The sequence below is a fragment of the Drosophila miranda genome, chromosome 3 (assembly GCF_003369915.1).
Source record: "Drosophila miranda strain MSH22 chromosome 3, D.miranda_PacBio2.1, whole genome shotgun sequence".
In the NCBI taxonomy this organism is placed as follows: domain Eukaryota; kingdom Metazoa; phylum Arthropoda; class Insecta; order Diptera; family Drosophilidae; genus Drosophila; species Drosophila miranda.
In genome coordinates, this window is record NC_046676.1 from 9717223 (window position 1) to 9724641 (window position 7419).

Below are 7419 nucleotides of genomic sequence, written 5' to 3' on the forward strand. Positions count from 1 at the left end.
CCAGGACTCGAGGACTGCAGATGCACGCGGAGCCGAGGATGTGGCATGCAGTGGCAATGGCAATGGCAATGGCAATGGGGGGGGGCAGTGTGGTCAGTTCTGGTGTGAATAATGCGCAACTCTTTTGCCCCACTCAACCCTCCTCTCAGCAGGCAGTACTACAATGTCTGTAGTACTCGCAAAGTGCTTCGCTTTTCGGATCCTGGCGCCGTCTCAATGTCCGTGAACGTCTCCGTGTCCACCTCCGACGGGGTTTTATGATGGCGCAACAATCTGCAGCCTGTCAGGATTACTTTCATGCAGCAATTTGTTGGCCGCTCGGCAGCTTTTGTTGCTTATCCCGCTGTCCAGGCTCCGCCTCCATCCTCCATCCTCCTTCTGCCCTGCCAGGTCGGGTGCTGCTCCCTTCCAGGTCACGTGCCCATTCTGTTTACATGCCGTATTAGGGGGATTCCGTTTAGTTTCCTCCCCTTTCATTTTTGTTTCGTTTTGTTTATTTGATTCCATTTTCTATTTGTTGTAGCTCGCGTGGCTGCCCCTCGCACACATCCTCGGCCTCGGCTAAGTCTCTGCCACAGATCGAGTCCCGCGTATTTGTTTTTACTCTCGCATTATTATCCTTATCCGCAGCCCACCCTTCCGCCTGCTCTCTGATGGGGTTGGTGTGAACTTTGGCACTCTGTGCCAGCGTTTCCTGCAGCTCCTGCAACTCCTGCAACTATTTAGTGCTCTTCCACTTCCATGGACTACTGTGGCTGCTTATTGTGTCCGTTATCCGGTTTAGCACTGCCATTTGTTGCATTTGTTGGGGGTTGTCTGGCTTAACCTCTCAAGAGCTTCTCTTTTTTCATTTTGCCCAGCTTTTGCTCCCATTTTCCATTCATTACAAGAGTGTGGAATGGGAATGGGAATGGAGATGTGTTTGCATCGCTGATAAGGGCACGGTTGCACGGCGGGATTAGTGGTCTGTTCTCTTATCGGTGGCTGTTGGTGGAGGGGAGAGGGCACACCATACCCCCTGAGAAATCAAGGCCCTATCTGTGGCAGTTAGCCTGATGGCAACTTAATGGCCTCCGTTTGAGTCACGTGCTCCACGTGCCAACAGCTCGCAGCGGAATGTCCAGATTGGAGGATTGAAAAGGGGTTGACACGGGGCCTGCTGCCTTTCAATTATTTCGAAAGGCCTTGTTATGATTTGTAATTGGTTTTCTTTTCGATCTCCTATTCCTTCCTCTTCCTCTCTGCTTCCTGTTTCCTGCTCGATTGCCCGTCGCGACTGTTCGGGCTCTTGGCCTTTATTAAAAGTCCGAAAGTGTCCCCGGGTGCGATGTAGCGGCCAACTGGGAGATCTGAGGAAAGTTTGGGTCTTTCTGTTAGCCTACTGGCGTGTCGCCTTTCGCTTCGGTAATGAGGCATGCCCCTCCGATCTAATGGCGAACTAATCAACCTTTTTTAATTGAATTCCTGTAGCTGTCCGCCCATGTCCCGTCCAGACCCGGTCGGGGCAGGGGACTGGAACTGGGACAAATCAACGAAAGTTATTTCATTAAAAAATTTTAATTGACATTCGTTCTTCCAGCAAATTAAGCTTTGTGTCGTAAAAATGTCGGCCCCTCTCGGCCTCTCGGCCATCTGTCAGCGGGGCAGGACCTGTCGCATCCCCGTAGCCATCTCCGGCAACTGCCCAAACTTTCGTTGCGAATGAATCAAGCTGACAGAGCTCATATATACACGAGTACGAGAAATACTTCTCTTTCTGTTTCTGTTTCTGCCTTTTTTTTGCGCCTGGAGTTTTGTGCAGAGTTCGCTCTTTGGTTGCCCCTTGCCTGGCGCCTGTTCTTCTCCTCCTCTTGCATTTTTTTTTTTTTTTTTTTAGATATTTTGATGTAATTACTGCGACAAGTTTCCCAATTTGCTTAGTTCGGAGCTCGTTTTATTTAATTAGTTGGGAGATTGTTTCCTCAGCCAGGCTTTTTCCCAGGAAATTGCTTCGTTTCGACGGCTTTTGAGTGACAAATTGAATTTTCTACGAAATGGGGCTACTTGTCAGAGCCATACATCAGCTCTGACCCACACACACACACACACACACACACACTCGAGAAAAGAGGACACAGATCCTAATACATACACTTAAGCAATTAGATACACTTTTGCCAGTGTGTGTGTGTGTGTGTGTGTGTGTGTGTGGCAACATTCTCGCTCTCTCTGGCAATCTCACTGCATTGTTTTTTCCTCAAAAACGCACTCGAGGGTTAACACTTCTCCCGGACATTCCACCCAACATGCCCCAAATGCATCCGAAATCACTCTCGAGGGCAGTTTTCCTCCACTCTGCTCTTCCATCGCTTGACAGGGCTGCTTCGCACCGGAACTAGTTCACACAGAACCTCAGGAAACTCTGCTTGGGAGGGACATGTCTGCCTAAGCGACAGCTGGTAGGTCAAAGGTAATACCTGAGTACTCTACTCCATTAGATTGTTAGAGTTTCTTCCCTGCAAACTGGCGAACTTACGAACTTACGAACTAGTTCCCTGAAGAGTTCCAAAAACGAACCCGAAACGACATTAACGGAACTCGACACAACCTCGAGTGCAATCATAAACAAGAACGACAACAGCCACATTTATCGCTGGCCATTTGCAAAAAAAATGCGCAACAGTTGCATGTGGCAGTCGGGGCAGCAGCAACAAAACAAACAATTGTCCTTTCTCCTGCCCTAAAACCCTTCCCCCCCAGGCCCCCAGACCCCTAGGCCCCGGTACTTACTGCCGGCAAAGCGCTTCACTGCCACCCCCCGGCCCTGCCCCAAACGGAGCTCTGCGCATGTGCCCACAGCAGAGCCGAGCCGGACTTCGTGGCAGCTTCGGAGCGAGTGCAGTCGATTCGAGTGCTCGGCAGGATTCAGACATGCTCCTGATTCAGTCGCTCGCCACTTTTTCGAACACACGGTCACCGAGGACCTCGAGCACCGGAACAATCGAACGGAACTCGTAGTCGTCATCGTCGTCGTCGTCGTAGTCGAAGTCGAAGTCGTCGCTGTCGTGTGAAAACGGGAAAAGCTCTACTACTCTCCGTCCAGTCCTCATTGACAAACAACAAGCTGTTCCCGCGAGAGCTGCGACCCGCAAACCGCAAACCAAATCATTAATAAAGAAAAGCCCAGCCGGCGACATCATCGTTTGTCGTTGTCGTTGTAGTTGTCGCAGTTTATCGCATCCGCGTTTTTTTTCTTTTTGTGGTTATTCTGTGGTCGCGCCCCCACCCTATTGGGGCGTTGAGCGCTCAAGGTGCAACGCAGTGAATCGAAATATTGAATGCGTGCTAAGCAGGGCTCAGGCGAAAAGTACACAAATCACACTCAATCAGAAACCAGAGCCAGGCCAGAGGTCGGACAAGGTGTTGGTGTTGGTACGCGAGTGTCTGTGTCCAATCGCCTCGTAAAAGGATCAAGTCTGGGGATAAGCCCACATCATTCGAGTGCTGACAGCCGGAAAGCTGATTGCGTTCTGATAAGTAAGCATTTAATGTGTTTTTGCTCGCCCTCGGACGGCTTCAACACCCGCTCAAACCCGTCACAGTCAATCGCCCAATCGCACCCATTTCAGACTTTCAACTGGAACTAAATAAATAATTTCATATCCCCCACGTTTTACGAGTGCTTCTCTTTTTTTTCTCTGTTTTTTTTTGTGTTGTGGTGTCGCCTTGCGTGACTGAGTGAACTTTACCAAATGGGAAGGTATGTCGACGTGTGTGTGTGGAGAGTGGACATAGCGTCTGACACTAATTGCAATGTGCGAGATTAAAAGCTTTCCCTAACACAGCCAGACCCTGTCCCGGCCGGAGTGCTGAAAAGTAGGCAATAAAAACGGTAATGCAACCTTCAAGTGGAGGGAGGCGAAGACGGAGTCCGCAGAGCCTCAGCCTCAGCTGCCGTTCCATTGAAAATGAGCAACCCAAAAAAAAGAAAAGCCCCCAAGAATACAGAGGAAAATGCAAATCTTTTGTTGCGCTTGGCCAGCTCTGAATGGGGCAGACCCGACACTTAGCACCGCCCACCCACCCAACCGCATCCCATCCCCAAATTCTTGCACGCCAACGCCTCGACACGACACGACAGGCTAGCGTCCACGTTGATTGAATGCCTAAGTGCTCCCGAACCCAACAACAACAAAAAAGTGAAACTAAATGTCGACCCCAAAGAAAACTTTACTCGTCTTTCATGACCCCCCCCCTCCCACCATGCCACGGCCCGTTGCTCCAGTTTATGCCGCTTGCCCCGGCCCTGATTAGGGGGTCTTTGGCCAAAATATGCATAGATTAGGCACGCTTTTAGCGCTCAATTGTGGGACACTCTGCTTGATGTTTCAATTAGGGGCATAAAGCTCGAAGAGCTGGAGTGGGCCTGCCGCTATGGTCTGACCCAGATAGCAGGCTCAGATGTCAGCTCCAAGTCCCTGCCTTCCAAGTCCCTGCCAAGTCAGATTTCTCGTTTGCTTTTGAAAATATCATTTTAATAACCAAAATGACAGCCATAAATCAATGATTATTGCCCATTGTCTGGGCTGGGGATTGTCGTTGGCCGGGCTTTAAAATGGCCCGCTGTCGTTGAGATACTTTTATGGCACTTGGCAGATAAAAGTCCTGGGTGTCGTCGCTTAGCTCCTTTTCTGTCACTTTGCACAATAAATTTACGCCACATAATATTGAAAATTCCCATCAGAGGACCGCACGGTGTTGAGTTAAACTCGTAAAATGTAATTGAGGTTGTATTTCATGTTGAATGGGTTTGCCCGGTTGCCCGGTTGCCCGGCTGTTGGGAGGTTGCCTTCCTTCCCCAGGACCCAGACCTGGATCAGCACTGGATATGTGAGATGGTCATTATGAGGTTATTTGCTAGGGAATCCCTTGAATACGAACAAGCGTCCGTAAAAGCTGGAGGGAAGCTCCGTAGGGGAACGGATGGTGCGGTCAGTCCTTGGGTTTCTGGTGTAAACTCTGCTGGTTTCCATGTGGAAACAGAAGCCATTCGGCAGCGGTCACCACAGTGGGCTGGAAACTACCAGTTTTGGTTAATTTGGTTGGTTACCCAGCACTCCCTGGGTATACAAAGGAGTCTGGGAAATCCTATCCTCATTACACTAGCAGATCGGCTGAGATATAGAGGAGGTATAGCCCTCAGTTTAGGCCACATGATGACATCGGCAGGACCTCTACTCAGGTGCACTTAGTAAAAGGCTGAAACTGCACAGAGCATGGATTCAAATATCAATTATTTAGCAAGTTTATGGCAACAATTAGAGGCGCTCCAGCTCCAAATTAAGTGGAAACTGTCATCGTACGAAATTGCACAAATTGCGAATTTAATTGCACGGCCATGTCGGCCATGTAGTCGATGTCGAACCGTGCGGCGGCCTCCCACCGGCCATTCATTATGGGCCGAGGGCATTTTGGGGCATGTATACGAGCACTCGTATATGTATATATAATTGCCACAGAGCAGGGGGGAATGGCAGGCCAGAATCGTTTGCTCGTCGAAGCGCAGCGACAAAACGAAAAACAAAAATGAAACAAATTGTAGCCTGCCCCCTCGACCACCCAGTTCACAGCTATAGCGGCCAATCACCCTAATGTAAATTAATTGCTGTACAAATTAGCCAGGCCAACGAACATTTCGGACATTAGGCCCAGGAGGCAGGAGGCCTGTCTGGTCTGCTGTCCCCAATCGATGGCACAACATTCGCCAACATTTGCGCATTAAATATACAACAATTCGAATGCGAATGCGAATGCGAATGGCAATGTAATGTCAGGTAAACAGAGCCAACTGTCGCTCCTTTCTTTTAATCAGTTATCAAAATTTATGGGCAGCCATTTGTCGTGCGGCGCACGGAGCACGGAGCACGGCGTATTCCAATTTCAGTTCATTTTCGAATGTTTACGCCGGTTTAATGAAGTCCGTGCCGGGGTCCCGGCTTTGTTTGTTGTCCAAATAAAACCGAACACCGAATAGCCACGGGAAATGCATTTAAATTTAATGAGACAGGCCCGGCCCCCCACAACGAGAGCCATAGACCACCAATAGATGTGCAATTCGATATTATGCTCAGGGGCTGACAAAACTATCCGATTTTTGGGCCGAAAATTATCAGGGACGAGCCAAAGCCGATGGCAAAACCAAATTGGAGTTTCAGCTTTCTGGATGGCGGCCTCTCGAGTTTCCAACTCGTGTGCGAAATTTGTTTTTGTTTTCGCTTCCGCTTCAATTGCCCAAATAGATTTCATCGGAGTTTTAATAGTCAAGGAGATGGATGTCCTAGTCCCGCCGAAGGTTGTTTATCGTTACAAGGAGGCAGGCACCCTCTCCCTCTCCCCATCTCCATCTCCATCTCCATCTGTGTTGCTACTCGAGAGTGCCCCGCGGCTGTTGGCTCCGAACAAGCAACAAAGAATGGGGCTGGGATTGGGCCGGAAAGTGGATTGCGGACTGAGGGGTTGGAGCTGGGGAAACGCTAAGCAAACACAGGGCCACAAGCCCGTCAGAAATTATGGGAAGGGGAAAGGGGGCTGGGAGAAGGCCCGTTCAATCGCTGGAAATAAAATATTAACTCTGCCCCCCGACGCAAGCCCGCGATTCAATTAGAAGCGAAAGCCATTTTATAATTGAAGCGAGCCGTCGAGGTGCCTCGGGGCGTCTCGGTGCGGAAGCCTTTTCAATCTAGGCCCATTGGAGTGGGGAATGGGGATGGGTATGGGGATGGGAGAGGAAGTCAGCGAAAATAATACACATCGATAAATATTAGCAGGGAAAGGAAAAGGGAGCAGAAAAGATTATTGTTCATTAGAGATCCAACTCATGGTAGGGCTCCCGCAAACCCAGCCCCCAGCCCCAGACCCAGCCCCACGGCTTGCTCCTCGTCCTTTCATCAGCTCGTGGCAAGTAATTGAAAAGTTTTCCACCCTCCCCGCCATCTTCTGCTCATCTCATCATCGTTCCCCGGTTGTGAAGACAATGTTGAATGCTCCATTTGTCACTTCCCACATGGGGATATGGAACTGGGGGCGTGGCAGACTGACAGATGATGCGTGTGACTAAGCAGAAATGTTCGGCTGTAACTTTTGCTGTACTGCTTGTGATACTCCATTCCTGATTATGATTGAGTTGATGTCGTTAATATGTTATCGACTAAAATGAGAGCCACCAGCCGCCGAATGGGGGAACTTGCCTCCCCTTTTCCACGCCCCCTCCCACGCGAGCAGTTCTTGGAAGTGCGCCCTGCTGGCTGTTTGTCTGCTGCTCCACTTAAAACAGTTACAGAGATTCCCCCAAAGCAAACACACACATGGTAGGTATTCGGATCGGAAGTCTGCATCCTTCAAGTAAAGTGAAAACAAAATAAATATGTTCCAACCTAACCA